Raw genomic sequence first — 17,928 nt, 5'->3', positions numbered from 1 at the left:
ATGACAGGGCAGATTAGTCAGGCTGAGCCTAAGCAAGGATCTTAAATCTGCTGGTAATGAAGGAAGCCATTAAGTGGATATCATAATACCCTTGTTGAACTTCAAAGGGTCTGGAGTTGAACAGATTTGGGTTTATGCCACAACTCATAACTCTACCACTCACCAGCTGAATACCAGCCAGTTACTTAACTTCTCTAACAGTGCCCATCAGGGATGTGAGTATTTAGTGAAATAATGTATAAAGGGCAGCCATCTTAATTATTATTTCAGAGTAGCCATTCAATAAATGCTATATATAATTCTTCTTATTATAAGAAAACTGTTTTAATGGACTAAATTTAGTACAAATAGGATACATTTTGGATTTTGCATGAGCAATCTTTTTTCCCCACATATAAAAGTTTAGTTTACTTTAGAGTTTTTTTAAATTTTAATTTGTTACATGTAACAACAGAATGCATTACAATTCATATTACACATGTAAGCACAATTTTTCATATCCGTGGTTGTACACTGCATGAGCAATCTTAATTCCTGAAATACCTAACAATGTAGTCATATAGTTGTCAAATGGTGTTGACCACAAGGACAGAATTAGACGAAATTTTATTTGCATATGAGATCATTAAGTGTATGTATTCATGTATGTACTTACAATGTTATGTATGTATATTGTTATTTTTAGAGATATTTCTTTTAAATCTTTGTTCCTTTTTATTCTACTCTTTTTTCATAGTTAAGGTTTATTCTCAGCTCTGTGAGGTATTGGGAGATTATTCAGGAGAGGAAAAGTTAAAGTACCTGTTTTCTCTAATTGCTTTTTTTTTCTTTTTTTCTGCTCATCTGGTGATGCTTCATAAGAGGGACACTAAGTGCTGATTGGACACTTTTAGCACTAGTGGCATTTGTCAACTCTGGATGCTACCATAGAGATATCTGAATGGGTCATTTGTGGGAGGGGGGGCAACTTTGATTAGGTCTTTTATCATGGTCTGGTCATTTTCCTCATAAAAGACTTTTCCAATAACTTGCCTCAAGTATAAAGGCCTAATGACTAGAATTCTAAGAGCAGAGTGGGAAAGAGGTCTGAGGAGAGCTCACTGTCAAGTATCTATTTCTATCTTGATTAAACTAGAGGACACTAGTCACAAAGACCCTACCTTTGACCTTCCCAGAAAATAAATCTCCAATAATGTTCAGGAGTGACTGCAAGAAGCTTTGAGTGAAGCAATTGATATGGGGACCTAATTGTTTCCTAATTAGATTTTAAACTTAGTTTCCTCACTTTGGGTCTTCCTTTTCTCTTTCCTGTCCCACTTCTGTGGGTATGTGATATTGCTTTTAGGGGTTTTGTTGTGTATGTCAGTGTACATTGTGTTGTTTCCTTATTGCCCTCTTAAGATGCAGTGTTCTTGTGTCTCCTAAAATCTTTTGTGATTGCTTGCCTATCAGTTTTCCAGTTTCCAAAATTTCGTTATTATATCCTCTCCTGTTTTCTCAAACATTGTGGTTTTAGGCCTTTAAAATGTTATTGAGATGGGTTTGTTATATCTGCTATTTTTTACCTGTATACTCATATATTTATATTATGATCCTTAATTAAATGTATATGGTCCAGAAGTTTTATCTTTTGTTCTTTCATAGACAGTACACAGCAAAGCAGAATTCAAAAAGATGAAGACAAAGGCAGAATAATAAGGAAAAGAGAGAACAGAAATGGATTATATGTCTTGAACTGTGGACTGTGTTCTTGAACCTGGACTTCAGTCCTTTTGTGCCCATGATTCCATGTTTAATTAGGACATTTATGAGTGTTCCTTTTCACAAGTCCCATTCTTGAAATATACACTGTCTTCATACAGTGTCTGCCATCAAGAATGTGTCATCTAGGACACTAAGTTCTATGTCCCAGAACTGCATCTAAAATTCTTGCTGCCTCTAATAGTGGTAAACAGTACAGTGATCACAAGGAATAGGCAATGATATGTTTATGAGAGAGAGAGAGAGAGAGAGAGAGAATATGAATGAATATGAGAATGAATGAATGTGTGTGTGTGTGTTTTGGAATCTGGTATTGAATGTGCAGCCAATTCTCATTCTGTTTGCTGACACAAACTTCAGTGGTCATAAATGAGGGAACCCCACACTCCTTGGTGATGAATTTGACAATGCAAGCTGATTTTTATTCAAGCACATGTGTTTCAGCTTCCCCAGAAACCTCAGCAAATACAGATTGTAGTCCCTTCCAAAACCTGTGATCCAGATGCTCTGTTTGGAATGTGCTGCTCTTATTTCCCCTTTCCACAGTACACTGAAAACTCAAGAGGAAAGGTACAGCAAAAATAAACCCTTCTGATCTCTTCCAGGGGAGCTGCCATATCTTTCTTTTGTCACTGCCAGCCTGTCATATTGCCTCCTGTTTCTTTACTTATATCCAGAAAATGAAAAAAAAAAAATAATGCAGATGTTTCTGAAGCACCAAACATCTAAAGCTTGTTTACCAATTCCCCTAGTATTCAATAAATGCCACTATATAATTCCTGGGTCCAAGAAGCTGTCATTGAACCCCACTGAGCCTCACTTTTTCTATAACATAGGAGAGGAAAACATATGATTCCTTCCAAACTTTAATTATCCTCTTTTATTCACCCACACTGTATCAGGAAATATTTATATTTATACAATTCCACTTTAGGAACCAAATAAAGAAAGCTACATATCAGAGAGGCCCTCTGATAAGGTTTTTAATAGGGAGGCTGGAGACTCAGTTAATCAAGCAGAGAGGACTGTTTTTTCTTCCTCCATAGAATATTGCCTTTGGGAAAATAATTTAAACCATTTTACATCAAAATGGGAATGAACAATTCTGTGACTAGTCACATGAATATTGTAAGAGAGATGTGGGGCACAGGTGATGGAGAGAAGGAGAGAGAACTGGGGAGGGGAATCTCCTATAGTTGATGGAGTGGTCAAGGGATGTAAGAGAACTGAGATCAGGATGGGCAAGCCTTGCTTTAATTCTCTATTCCTGGAAGAACCTTTAGAGAGGTTGAGAAGAAGCAGAGACACTGGGACTGGGAACATCCAGCCTGTGGGAATTCATCTTCAGAGAATAAGGCAGACTGGAAGTGATACTAGAGATTATTGGTTACACAAACCAACTAGCTGAGTGCTTTGACCAGGTCTAGTCTTCAGGTTTTTCCTCATCTATAATATTAGCATATTGGGTTACTACTCTCTAGTTTTAACATTTTATGATTCTTTTAAATTTATTTTTGAGGGTACCAGGGACTGAACTCATGGGCACTCAACCACTGAGTGCCCATATCCCCAGCTCTATTTTGTTTAGAGACAGGGTCTCATTGAGATGCTTTCATTTTATGATTCTTAAAAATGGAAAAGAAAAGGTCCCTCTCTGTGAAAATGTAATTTTTCTTTTTGATGATAATATGAGTTAATAGCTATTATTAATTGGTTGCTGTATGCTAGGCATTGAACTTAGCATTTTATATATATATTCTAACTCAAGTGAGGTACTTATCTGTAAAAAACAGATACACAATTTTGTTAAATATTTAACTAACAAGAGGCAAAGTTCGACCTCAGTCTAATAAACAGTAGACTTTGTTTTGAAATTTAATCTTGCTGTGTTGCTCAGGCTGGCCTCAAGCTTGAGATCCTCCTGCCTCAGCTTCCTGAGTCTCTGTGAGTATAGGTACACACCACCATGCCTGGATAGATTTTGAATCATAGAACTATCGATTACCTTAAATGATGTATTCAAGCTACTGTTCCCTCTTAATGCATAAGGAAACAGAAATCTAGAATCCTTGTCCCACTATTCATTGCAGGCATAAACTTGAGAAAGTCACTCTCCTTGCCCAGTTTTCTGGGTGTTTAATTTTAAGACTGCAGCTTTTTTTCCTAATGCCCTAGGCTGCCTTGCTCAAGAAAAAATATTGCCTCAAATTGGTCTATAGCTGTGTCTTTCAGGAACCAACTGATTAGAGTACAAGAGAAGCAACCTGAGCCCCCTGGAGAAAGTATCCTTTCAGAACTCTGGGGCTCAGCATGCCCAGGAGGTCCTTTGCTATGTAAGTAACTTCTAAATGTGATTGGATGTGACTTTATTTTTTAATGGAACACTTTTTCCCATTATTCTAGGCCTAGCCTCATTGAAATTAGTGTATGTAGTTCTCATTTATAGCAAGCAAGATTTGCCAAGTTGTATCTGAGAATAATAACCGCCTCACCTTGTCAACATTTACACAAAGTGTCAGCATTGCTAGGGGCCAACACAGTGCCATGCTTCTCTTTTTCCATTGTACAAGTCCCTTGTCCCCTGTGAACACTTTCTGAAAGAGTCAAAGCTGGTGGCTTTGCTGTGTTATTTAATCTTGGACTGTTCTGGACAATTTGAGTGACTAGCAAAGAGGTATGCAAGACAAAAACAGTTACCTAAGAAATTAAAGAAGGGGAAAGAAATACAGTAAAGTTGTAAGAGCTTTCTTTTCACTTTGAATTATAGTTCAACAATGCCCTATTTTCAAACTGCCTTTTCCTTCCTACTTTCAGTTTAGGATAGGATGTTAAATGATATTTTATTATTTGATATAAAAATAATTTTTTAAAAATAATATAATATTATATATTATGGCTGCTATCATGCAACAATGAGCTTTCATAATGAAAAATCACTAGAAGGTGATAATTGAAAATAAAAATAGTTTTGAGTTATGAGTGCTTGTATCTGTTCTCAACATGCTTATTAATTTTTATATATGGTCTTTTAATTAAAAAAGCACAGAGTTTTTAAATGGGTTCTTGTATTAGGCAGCTTTTCATCACTATGATTAAAATACCTGACAGGAACAACTTAGAGGAAGAAAAGTTTATACTGGTCTCATATTTTCAGAGGTCCAATCCTTGGTTATCCAACTATATCCCTTTGATCCCATGATGAGGCAGAATATCATGGTGGAAATCTGCTCAGGTCCCAGAAGCACAGAAACAGAAAATGAGGAGCCAGGAATAAAATGCATAATCTCCAAGGCACAACCTCAGTGACGTATTTCTACCAACCATGCCTCACCTGTCTATAATTACCACTCAGTAATCCACCCAAACCATCTGTCCATCAAATGGATCAATGTACTGATTAGTTTATTAGTTCTCATAATCCAAACATTTTACCTCCTGCATCAACACAGAAGTTTTGGGGGAACAACTCATATCCAAACCATAACAGTTCTCTAATTAAAAAATGGGAGAAGGGTACATATGAGCAATTCATAAAATCAGTGAAAAATTAATGTGTCAAATCATATAATTTTATTTATGTTAAACTGCACAGTTTTATGGTTAATTTTATGTATCAACTTGCTTGGGCCATGGAGTGCCCAGGCATTTGGCTAAACTCTGGGTGTGGTTGTGAGAGCATGTCTGGATGAGATTAACATTTGAATCAGGAAATTGAATAAAGCATATTATTCCCCTTAAGGTGTATGTGCCTGCCCAATCAATTGAGACCTGAGTAGAAAAAGCAGATTAGAGGAAACATTACCTGCCTGCCTGCTTGAGGATCTTTAATACTTCTTATAGTGCAGATCTTCTGATAATGTATTCTTTCAGCTTTGGTATGATGTATGAGAAAAATATTTTACCCCTTTCAGAAAATATTTTCATTAGGTATAGAATTCCATTTGTCAGTTTTTTTTCTTTCTTTCAGTAGAGTCATTTCTTGGTATTTTCAAAGAATTTTTTTTAGGACTCCCTTGGATACCAAACTTCACAAATGCTTATGTCCCTTATATAAAATGGTATCATATTTGCAGTAGAACCTAAAGTACCCACATCCTCTTGCATACTTTAACTCATCTCTAGATTACTTATAATACCTAATGCAACATTTTATATGCCCAAGAAAACAAAACAAAAAATAAAACTTGTTAAAGAAATGGAAACTACACATCTTCATACATGTATTTTGTATAACAATGAGTGTCCCCTTCCACCATCCATGCAATTCCCTATCTAGAGGTAATTTTCTTCTCATGCTCTTCCTCCCTACCCCATTTTGAGTCATCTCCCTTATATCAGAGAAGACATTCAGCATTTGTTTTTTGGGGATTGGCTAACTTCACTTATCATAATCTGTGGAGCCCTGTCTTTATGCATCTGTTATTCTGCCCTGTAAGTATTAGCCTCTTTGACCTCCTCAGACTCCCAAATCCATCTTTGTAATTCAAGGAGATAATCAGACTCCTCCTGGGTTTTTCTTGCCTGTGTTTTGGCCAGAAAATTACATCGACAGTAAGCTTGGGCAATCAGAAAGCTTACCTTATTTATCTCGCATTTCTTATGACTCACTGTCATATCACTGTCTGATAGCCAGTGTCAGAACACCCTTATATATTTTGTTTCATATTTTAATTGCTTCAGTTATAAGGGTAATTATAGTCCCATCACTCCCTCTGGCCAGAGGCAGATGTCTCCTCTTAGATACATCTATTTACCATTTCTTGACTAAATTCCACAGTAGTTTTATAAACTGATATTCCTGTTTCAATCCTGGAATGTCCTAATTCTACAGGAAATAGTCTAAAACACTTCCTTAAGTATAATACCACCACTTTTCTTTAAAATATTTAATAATTGCCAGGCAAGGTAGCATAGGCTTGTAATCCCAGCAACTTGGGAGGCTAAGGCAGGAGGATGGAAAGTTCGAGGCCAGTCTTGGTAACTTAGCAAGACGCTGTCTCAAAATAAAAAATATAAAAAGGACTAGGGATGTAGTTCAGTGGTCAAGCACCTCTGGGTTCAATACCCAGTACCAAAAATCTTTAATAAGACTATATCCAAACTCCCTTTTTTTCCGGATGTTTTGACCTTCTAGTAGAATGAAAGCGTCTCATCCTTTTATTTATTCTTTCCTGGGACAAAGAGAAGATGAAGAGAAGGAAGTCATCTTGATACCTTTCCTCTTTGAGGGATCACACCTCCTCCTGAACAGAAGTACTTTTGTGTAGAATCTATGATCCTAGGTGAGACTGAAGGTCACAATATGGAGAAGTGTGTAGCTGACAATCAAGACTCATGATGGCAGGATCATGTCTTCTTTACTTGAATCCTTAGTGTGGAACCTCTGATATATTTGATAATGGAATGTTCTTTATAAACCACATTATGTGGGGAAAATTGTTTTTATAGTAGTTCTATAAAAAATCTTGGCTTAGCAAGTGATAAATCTTAAGACCTTAAAAGTGTATAAAAAGTTGGATCACATTTTTCACCTCTTAAGCAATCAATTAAACCTTATTATCACTGGTATTTTCTATTTCAGATCAGACCATGGCTGTCTCCGTCTGGGAAAGCTATTGTTGACTTAGCATTGATTCTCAGTCTCAGAGGCTAAGATTTATCAAAATATTTGAGGGAGGAACTGGAAGGAGAAACAAAACCACACCTAGGGAAATGTTAGCCACTATGTCCAGTCTTGATTAAAAAAACAGGTGATTTTCCGAGCATCGCAGTTGTCATTTTTATTTGTTAATAAACGTGTTTGAATTTTCCCTGGTTCTTAAACAACCTCCAGCAGCAGCAGGGGTGGCTGAAGCATACACTGCCTGGCTGATTATCTCAGTAGTGACCTGTAAGCAGCCCCCTCTGGGGTGAAATGCAATTGAGTCTCTCTATTAACTCCAGTCCTGAGCGACTCCGCGGCAGTCTTGGTTATCAGGCTCAGAACACATTGAGTTAAGTAGGAAGGCGCTCGGTGGGTAATGGTTTTGTGACGCAGATGACTATCAGTGAGAGACTAAGCTGAAAATTACTTCTCAGGGGCTGCTGAGGATGGGAAATCAGGGTGAAAGTTGAGGTTGAGCTGCAAGGTTTGGTTTTCTATCCTCTGCAAATGGTCTTGCTCTGTGGGTTAAAGGCCACTGCTGTACTCATGAATATATACTATTTCTGGCTACTGTAATTGATTAGCTACACTCTGCAGCTGGTTTGATGAGTTTGAGAGGTACTGTTCAAGGCCTGAGGAGCAGTACAGAATAGTATATCCATAGATGCTTTGAGTTCTCCTTGGTTGCAAGGAAACAGAGGGAATGCAACAGTTGTAAACCAATCTACACAGTAAATGGAACCACTGTGTCCCAGCACTGCGTATATCTGGTTATAACACTTTATATTTGACAGGAAAAATACAGAGACCCCTGAACACTTAATATTTAAGTTTGTGTTAATCTTCATATATGTATGTATACAGATGGCTATGTCTTTATGATGGGAAATAGATTCAACATCTGATATAGTATGACATTAGGCCGAGACCTGGATTGCAGAGTGGAATGAATGGTGTTGAATCCCAGCTTATCTCTTATCAGCTGTGTGACTCTGGTTAAATTACTTGGCCTCTCTGTGCTTCAGAATCTTCATCTATAAAATGGGCATAATCAAATGACCCTCATATGTTTGTTAAAGTACTAAATGAGCTAATAAATATGTATAAATACATAAAGCACCTGCATAGTGTTCACCACATTCTAGGTCTTATTCTAAGTTTTAGTAATGAGTATTATCTGAAGTGACAAAAGAATGACAGTGTACATGCATACTGTTCAAAGTCGAGAATTCAAGCTGAGGTCACGTTCTCATCCTTGATCTTATGCCTCTTTCTGAAAGATTTTCCTTTGTATTTGGTTATGCACGTATGTAATTTTTCTCAGGTTTGTGATTGTGCTCTTATTTACTGAGTAGAAGCTCTTCAAATGGAGATTTTTACTTCCCTCTTCACTTGCTCTATAAATAAGGAGCAGCAAGCACAAAGCAATGAGTATTTGTAAATATCACTTTTAGCAAATGTTTTTCACTATATAAAAGCACTAACTTTATATGCAGCCTCTACACTTTGTTGCTGTGAGTGCAGAGCTGCATGTATTAGCTTGTTAAAAATCTGGTGTTGAGCTGGGGTTGAAGCTCAGTCGTAGAGCACTTGCCTCTCATGAGTGAGGCCCTGGGATTGATCCTTAGCACCATATAAAAATAAATAAATAAAAATAAAGATATTGTGTCCGTCTACAACTAGAAAAAATGTTTAAAAAATCTGGCATTATGTGACTTCTTATAAAGAAAATCCAGCTACCCTATATTGAGTGACTACTATCTATAGGGTTTTATACAAATTCTTTATATAGTGTGTCTCCTGGAACTCACAATATCTCTATCAAGTGCATGGTATTATCTCCAATTTAGAGATGGGGAAATAGACACAGAGGGATGGAGGTATTTAGCAGGGTCCCATAGTTCTCTCATCTGAGTCTGTTTGAATTTAAAGGTCGTGAGTTTGTTTGCTGCATCACACTGTAATTCTCCCTGGTTATGTCTCATACTTATCCTCACTTTCTGTGACATTCATTGATTTTTCCCTCCTCCACATATTGTATTATTTTAATGATAGTTTTCATCAACAGTCATAATGTCAGAGTTAAATGATACTAGTTCCTTTTAGTGTAGGAAACACAGGCTAGAGATTTTTTCCTGTGGTGTAAATGAATGAATGAAATGGTTAACTTTTGATTAAACATCTCTCCAAGTCACTTGGTATTGTCTTAATAAATGTTTCAATCCATACTCAAACTCTTGAGTACACTGACTGAAGCCCCACTGTGCTTAGAGGACAAACACAATGACAAGGTGAGGGGAGAAAAACAGGTTGAGCTGGGCTTTTCACAACAGACAGAAAAAACATAGGCTTCTCTAAGGATTCTGGACTATCTGTCATCAGAGTAATTGCCATTCTTTTTATTAGGAGCCGAAAAGATCTGGAAATGGCTATTCCTCAAAGTTATGGTTGAAGAGGGGGCTGCTTCTCAGTTTTCTATTTTCTCCTTGCATTTTGCAGAGTGCAAGCATAGCATAGTGGTTCCGAATCACTTAAGGATGCTCGAGTCTCACATCTATGTTCAAAGCTCAGCCGTGTTACTGGCTGTATAATGCTAGGCAAGCTGCTTGACTCTATTTAATGTTCAAAATAGCCCTATGAGGTAGGTACTATCATTATCCCCCATCTCACAGATGAGGAGACAGGCACAGAGAGTTGATATAACCTTCCTAAGGTCATCCTTGTGGTATCTCCTTAAGTCTTGAAATTTGGGGTGTCAGTACCAATGATTAGGGTTTTGGCATAGATGAAGTCATCATTAAAATGGAAACTTCAAATAAGGACATAAGGGAGAAATGTGAAATCCATATTTTCTCCCTACCATAGCGAATATTTGTCCTTTTTTCAACCACATCTGTATTTCCTTCCTAATCTATCATCAGGTTCATTGTTCTTCTTTTGACAAATTTTCTTCCTCTTGTTCCACCCCAAGCTTCATCCTATTCCTCTCACATCCTCATAAGTGGGAAGTATCTGTGCCCAAACTGGTGATATGAATTTGGGGAGGTGGAGGAGAGGAGAGTGGGGTGCATACTTGATGAAAGATTCTGCAATGTTCAGAAACCATCCTCCATGGCTCTGTGACATCCCCTTGGCCTTGACAAGGGCCTTGTACCTGCTAAGCAAGGGCTCTACCACTGAGCTACACCTCTAGCTCCAATTCATATTTTTAGCAAGCTCCCAGTTGATGCTAATGCTTCTGGTCCACAGTTTATACTTTGAGTAGTAAAGTGCTACATCAGCCTTTCCCAAAAAGAAAGAAAAAGCATTAGTGAATATATAATGAACTTTTAGAGGAGTTCAGGAACACAAAGAGGAGCTTGACCAGGTCTTCATAAAATATCTTCCTGATGAGAATTGTGACTCAGCATGGGTCCTGAGCTCCAAACATAGCAACAGTGTGCTCTACAATTGTTCCAGTTTGTGATAGCTGGTATGCCTGCCTGAGATGGAACAGGCATCACTCATTCTCATTATGCTGCAGTGTCCTCACTGGCCCACATGCAGGCCTAAGCTTCTGCTATCTCACTCCTGATTTAACTTTTATTCCCTAGAACACCAGTGACTTAACCAGAGCCCTATTTTTTCTCATGTCTCATTGAATTAAAAAGTATTTCTAATGCAGTGTTGAATAGTAGAGGAGTGTAAGTAATCCTTGTTTTAATTTCAGTGAGGATGGTCCAGTGCTTCTCCATTAAGAAAGATTCTTGTCTTGAAGCTTATGTATCATGGAGAAAAGTATTGAACTTTTTTTTTCTTGGTACAGAGAATTGAACCCAGGGGCACTCAGCCACTGAGCCAAATACCCAGCCCTTTTTAATTTTTACTTTGAAACAGGGTCTCACTAAGTTGTATAGGACCTTACTAAGTTTCTGAGGCTGATCTTGAACTTGTGATCCTCCTACCTGAGCCTCCTGAGTCTCTGGGATTACAGGCATGCACCACTGTGCCCAGCAAGTATTGAACTTTCAAACTACAATTTTAGTGTCTTCTGAAATGGTCATCTATATTTTCTTCTTAGATTTTATTGATGTGATGACTTATATCAATGAATTTTCTAATAGTAAATCATTTTATTCTGAAACCCTTAGTTATGGCATCTAATTTCTTAATGTTGAGTGTTAGATTCATTTTGCTTGCATTTCTTTTAGGATTTTTGTATCAAAATTCATAACTCAAAAAGTCTTGTAGTTTTCTTATGCAAATCAAGAAATTATAAACTAGGTTAAAATAAAAGTAAAGAGAATTTTTATTTAGGTATGGAATAGATTGTAAATTGGGAGACATAGGTTAAGTTAGAAACCAAACAAATGTTATGTCAAGGATAAGAAGGACTGAGTGTATTTTTAAAATAAATTTTTAGTTGTACATGGACACAATAACTTTATTTTCATTTATTTATTTTTATGTGGTGCTAAGGATCGAATCCAGGACCTCACGCATGCAAGGCAAGCACTCTTCCACTGAGCTACAACCCCAGCCCAGGACTGAGTTCTTATAGGTCAAAAAGAAGTCAGTGGAATGAAGTAACTTGAGCATCTTTTTTTTTTTTTTTTTTTTTTTTTTGTCAGTTACACAAGTTGTTTTGAATGAATTTAGACTGGTTCTGGGTCTGTTCATACATAAAGCTGTATGTGATTGGTTGCTAAGGGACTGTTGCAAGGGGTTACCAGTAACAGTCTTTTAAAACTGTTAGGAAGTCTGCAGGAGTCCTATGGTTGGAAACTGTCACAATCTGTAGTCTTATAAGCACATTATTTCCAAACAGCATTCTTTATCTGGGAATTAGAAATTGAGGGAATTGCAAGGCAAACTGCAGTCTGTCAAATGTTATCTTTGAGGCTCACAGAGAAATTTTGCTACCTCTTGACCAAACTGTAGCCATCTTAATTTTTATTTCCACACTTGTTATTGTTTAATCATTACCAGGTTTAGATATCAGCATTTGATGATTTTAATAAAAATGTATTTTTAAACTTCTTTTTCTGTGCACTGAAACATTTAAAGAATCATTGGGATTTCCTAGTCTTTGAATGTTTGATTGAATGTGCAAATATCTAGGCCTAATGTTGAATTGGGGAGTAACCCTTTAATAAATAGTGGTTTCTTCTATGGAAGTTACCCCGTTTAATTTTTTTCTATCTATATTGTGGTGAGTTTGGTAAATTATGTTTTCTAAAGTATTATCCAATTCACCTACCTTTTCAAATGCCTTTTTCATAGTTTGCAACTCAATCCATTACAATTTTGAAAAAAAAGATTCCTTTGTTTCAGTGGTTACTTATACCTTATCTTTGCTTTTTTTTCCTAAAAGTTTGTGCTTTCCCCCCTTTTTTTCTTTTCACTAGTTTACATCATAGTTTTCTATTTTTTCAAGGAATTAGCTTATTACTTCTAATATTTTTATCCTTTCTAACTCATTGACTTTACTTTATATTTAGTATTTTTTTGTTGTTGTTGATTTATTTATTTTGCCTTGCTGGAAATTGAGCCTAGTCCTTGCTCATGCTAGATAAGCACTATAACACTGGTCTAAACCTCCAAACCCCATTTCTTACTTTTTGAAATAAATGTTTAAATCATTTGCATTTTTTTACTTTTATAAATTTTACTGTTTAAGGCTCTTAAAATTCACATTATCAGTATTATGAGGGATTATTATTTTTAAAAGAAATTCTTCATTTTTATTTATCCCCCTCATTTAATAGAAAGCTTAAAAATATCCTCTAAATTTCTCAGCTTGCTTTTCAGTTTCATTCTCCATGTGACTGGTTCTATCCAATGAACTGTGAGAAGTGGTATGTTTCACATCTGGATGCAGGCAATGAAGTAGATAGTATGGCTCCTTCATGTTCTCTTTCTTATCACTTCCAAAATAAACCTTGTACCCCTCAGCAGTCATGGTGTACAATCATAATTCCAGCAACTTTGGAGGTTGAGGCATGAACATCATAAATTCAAGGCCATCTGCAGTAACTCAGAGAGATGCTGTCTCAAAACAGAAAATAAAAATGTCTGAGAATGTAGTTTAGTGGTAGAGTCCCCCACCCCAGGTTCAATACTCCAGTACTACAAAATGAAACGAAACAAAACAACATCCCAACAACAAAGGCATTTTAGCTGAGAGGTTAAATGATATGCACAAATTCATACAGATAGTTAGAATTGTGGGAGATTATAGTTCAGAAAATGTATTGCCTACCTATCACAATCATGAGAAGAATATTTTTTCACCTGAATCAATGACTTTGGGTTTGTACATATGACATGCTTTGGTCTCAGAGTGGGATGAGTATTTTTTCCCTGTTTGTCTTTGAGATTGGCCATGTGTCTTGGTTTAGCTAATGATGTAATAGTAGATTCGATGCAAGCAGAGATGTGAAATGTATTTCTCCATTTGGGTTTATCCTCTGGTGCCTCTGCCATTGTCTTGGCTGGCTGCTGTCCTGTCATCCAAGCTCAACAATGAGCACCCCTTTGTCAGAGCTGTGTCTCTGCAACAAGGGACTAAGCTTGACTGAAGCCATGGATTAAAAAAAAAAAAAACCATCCAGCTGAGCACAACCGTGCGTGATCAGCCACCCACTGATGTATAGGTGAGGACAGTCAATTGGGGATATTTTGTTATTGGTTTGGTACTGGGGATCAAACCCAGAGCCATATGAATACTAGGAAAATGCTCTTCCACTGAGCTGCATCTCCAGCCCTTTTGTAAAATTTTGTTTTGAAACAGGATCATGCTTATTTTCCCAGTCTGGCTTGGAACTTGTGGTCCTCCTGAGTAGCTGGGATTACAATTGTAGTTTTAATCTTTCAAACCGTAAGGTGGTTTATTAGAGCATCATTTTGTTAGTAGAAAACTTATAAAAGCAAAGTCTCCCAGAAAACAAATTTTATCAATCTTTGTTATTTTGAGACAGTGTCTCACTATGTTGCCCAAGTCTTGAACTCATGATCCTCCTGCTTCAGCCTTCAAGCAGCTGGGTATGGAGATAGTTTTGATAGGCACTTTCATATATCCTTGAATTTAAAAATATTTCAATTGGGGCTGGGGTTGTGGCTCAGTGGTAGTGGACTTGCCTGGCATTCATGAGGCACTGGGTTCGATTCTCAGCACAACATACAAATAAATAAAATAAAGGTCCATCAACAACTTTAAAATATTAAAAAAATATTTCAATTATAGGTTTTCCACTGTTACAGATACAATGCCTTTCTTCACTGTGATAGTGGATTATGTTGATTTGATTTTCTGTATGTTATAACAATTCATCTTTCTGTTAACTAGAAATAAGTAAGCAAGTTTGGAAATAAACTACAACCCACATCTTTTCCTGTTTAAAACTCAGGTAGCATTTAAAGGCACTTGTTTAATTAAAAAAAAAAAAAAAACCTTGAAACTAACGATTAAAATGTCAATCTACCCACTAACTGTATTCTTAAATGAGAAGAAAACAGCATTTACCTCCTTTCTCCTCTTCTTTTCCTCTCTCTTTCCAAATACTCCACCAAGGCAAAACTGTAAATCTATATCATGAGCTCTAGAATTGATTAGGAAACAGCTTTTGGTCAGTCTCATTCCTCCAAGGAAGAGGTATTTTCTTTAACCAGTTCTTCTTCTTCTTCTTCTTCTTTTTTTTTAAACAGGCCAAAAAAAAAGCACAGAATAGTTGGCAAATCCTCAGAAAGGCTGGAGATTTTTGTGAGACAAGCATTGATTGTGCTGAAGCTGATAGCTAGACTGATCTGTCTTTTCCACTTAAAAAGGATTATTACATAAGCAGCAATACTAGGCTCACAGGCATAAAAATTACATTTTAATACAGTATTGAGTTCTCTGACTTTTCTATAAAAGAGACTGAAAAATAAACAAATGGTAATTTGTACTTGAACTCCATCATGCAATTTAATTTTCGATTATGCTATCCATTTTTTATTTCCAATTGTTCGTTTAAAATAATATGCTTGGCTTATTTTAAAAAGAGTCATTATGTATTTCTTCTGCTCTGAAACTCTCTTAGGTCACCTTGCCACTAATTGAGACCACAAGACAATTTGCCTCTTAATTGTTTCTTTGTTTCTGCTGTGGTTCTACATCACTTCTTTTCTTGTTTTTAATTATCGGGTTGAGAAGTAACAGATATTCTTTTAGTTTGTATTAAAGAGGTCAGGTGTAATAATGTGATCTTTTAATACTTTTGTTTGCCAAGTATCGATTTCTTGCTTGCAACTAGTCTCATTCCTCTATCTTTGCCCCCACCACCTGCTCTTCTTTTGTTCATAGACCTTCCTTCCTTCCTCAGGTATTAGAATTTGCTCTCATGATTAAAACTGAACCTTGTTGTCTCAGATTTTATATTTGTTTCTTTTATGATGAGTTAAGTATTTGAAGGGAGAATCAGGTGCTCTGTGCTGCTGATTCTTTGTTCCCATGACAACCTTGATGCCAACAGGGAGAAGACACACCAATGCCACAAGGATTCCGGTGTAAATGAATGTTACAAATGCCTTTTGATTGTTGTTTAAGTCTTTTATATGCTAAAAACAACCCCTGAACTTCAGCAGTGGAGGTGGTGAATAAAAGTTTACTCTTTAAAGGCTGCCTACACTACATGGTTCTCAGCTTGCACCCCCATCTATGAATGTTTTTGTCATCAGAAAACATTTACCTCATACCACACTCACTTGTAACTTAGTAATGCATCCATCACAGCTGGCTCTTATATTTGACAGGCAATTGAGATGAGCTAAGTAGCATAGTATAGTTCCTTCTCTTATTTGTCACAAAAGGAAAGCATATTTCTACAACTTATCCTGGCAAACAAAAAACCATGTCTGCTTCTATGGGGATGTGGATGTTAAAGGCAGCAGGGCCAGAAATCATTTCCAAATCTCCCATGGAGCTGAAGTGAAACCCAGTCATGACTTTTCCCACTTGGCCATTTTCATGTTGTACCATTTTCATTTTTGTCACAGCCTAATACTTCAAAGCTATGACTCCTTTAAAATGAGTCGTTTCTACCTTCAAGGACTTTTATCTGTTTAAATCTTTTATTGAAAATTTTTTATTTAAGCTTGGCCTAATTATAACAACTCCTTTGACAATCTGCCACCCCCTTCTCTGAGCACCACCTACCTCTAAAATAGCCACACAGTCATCTGGCTTCAAAGGGCTGTAGTTAACAGGGGGTAGTAACAGATTTCCACAGTAGGGATGGGCTCCTTTAGCATACAAGAGGAACTGCCTAGTAGTCTTTGATGTTCTATCTTATTTCTCTGGGTCAGGATTCCTGGTCCTAAGATTCCCATGCTGCTCATCTAAATGGGCCTTTGTCTAGACCTAGGCTAAACTAAGACACTCCCAAGCCCTGCCTCTACTAGAGTTCTTGTTCTTTTCTTGTCTTAGACTAGTGTGTGAGGTACAAAGTATATTAACAAGATACATTTTGCGCATTTCCTTGTACACACCTCTCACTCTAATCTGGATTGACAGATAGGTAGGATAAATACAAACATGTTCTGTCTTCTGAGTTCCACACATTACAAATCAGTTGATGTGAGTTAAGTTTTCAGCATCTTTGCAGTACTATTTCCAAAGTACCACTTCACATGGAAGAATCTTATTTTGGGCCCTGTGTGTCCCTTAGTTGCCCAGAGTATACAAGGGTAGAAAACCCATACCACATTGGATGATGTGTTTGGTCAGGTGACAGTTTGCTACTGTAAAGTACTGATGAAGGAATTAACCCTTATTTCATTAATTTCAGCAGTGAATGGTGAATATTTGCTAAGCCCAATTTAGAGTGTTAGACAAAGAGGATGACATGTGAGGCATGTTCTCTGAAGGTTTATGATTAGAAAAAGAGATAAGAAACTGATGCAAACTCTTCTTGACATTTATCTTCAGAAAAGCCAGAATCACTCAAATTGAATACAACTCATTTTATATGTAGTTGGGGAAAGTACTCAAATTCACACATCTTTGAGAGTTGCTGATGAAAAAGATGCATATGTTTACCTTTTGAGGCAAAGGAATGAGCAATATGGCAATCACTTACTTTTATATTAAAACCAGAGATATACATGATGTTTTGACTTGTAGGTGAGGACGGTATCAAGGACACTTAAACATGATAGTTTAGAAAGAACTGAACAAAGGTGATGGGTGGTGATGTTATGTCTATTGTAATGGATGGCTGAGATCTTTGAAAGGTATGCCTATCTGAAGGTGGGTAAATGGACAAGTATAGTTCATGCCTCTACAGTTGACTATTTTCTCATCTGGCTAGATTTATCAGAGTCATAGAAGCAATTAATGATGTGAGCATCATTTAGACTTGTAGTAGACTATTTTGATTACTCTAGTCAAAATCCTACAGCCTATCCTGATTTCAAGTGCAGCTATATAGGAAGTTTCCATGTGTCTTGTCAATCTCTCTCTCTCCAAATATTTGTTGTAGCTTCCCCCCCCCCCCCGAGCTTCC

Source organism: Marmota marmota, unplaced genomic scaffold (assembly GCF_001458135.2).
Source record: "Marmota marmota marmota unplaced genomic scaffold, marMar, whole genome shotgun sequence".
In the NCBI taxonomy this organism is placed as follows: Eukaryota; Metazoa; Chordata; class Mammalia; order Rodentia; family Sciuridae; genus Marmota; species Marmota marmota.
Note: the sequence above shows the minus strand (reverse complement) of the source record.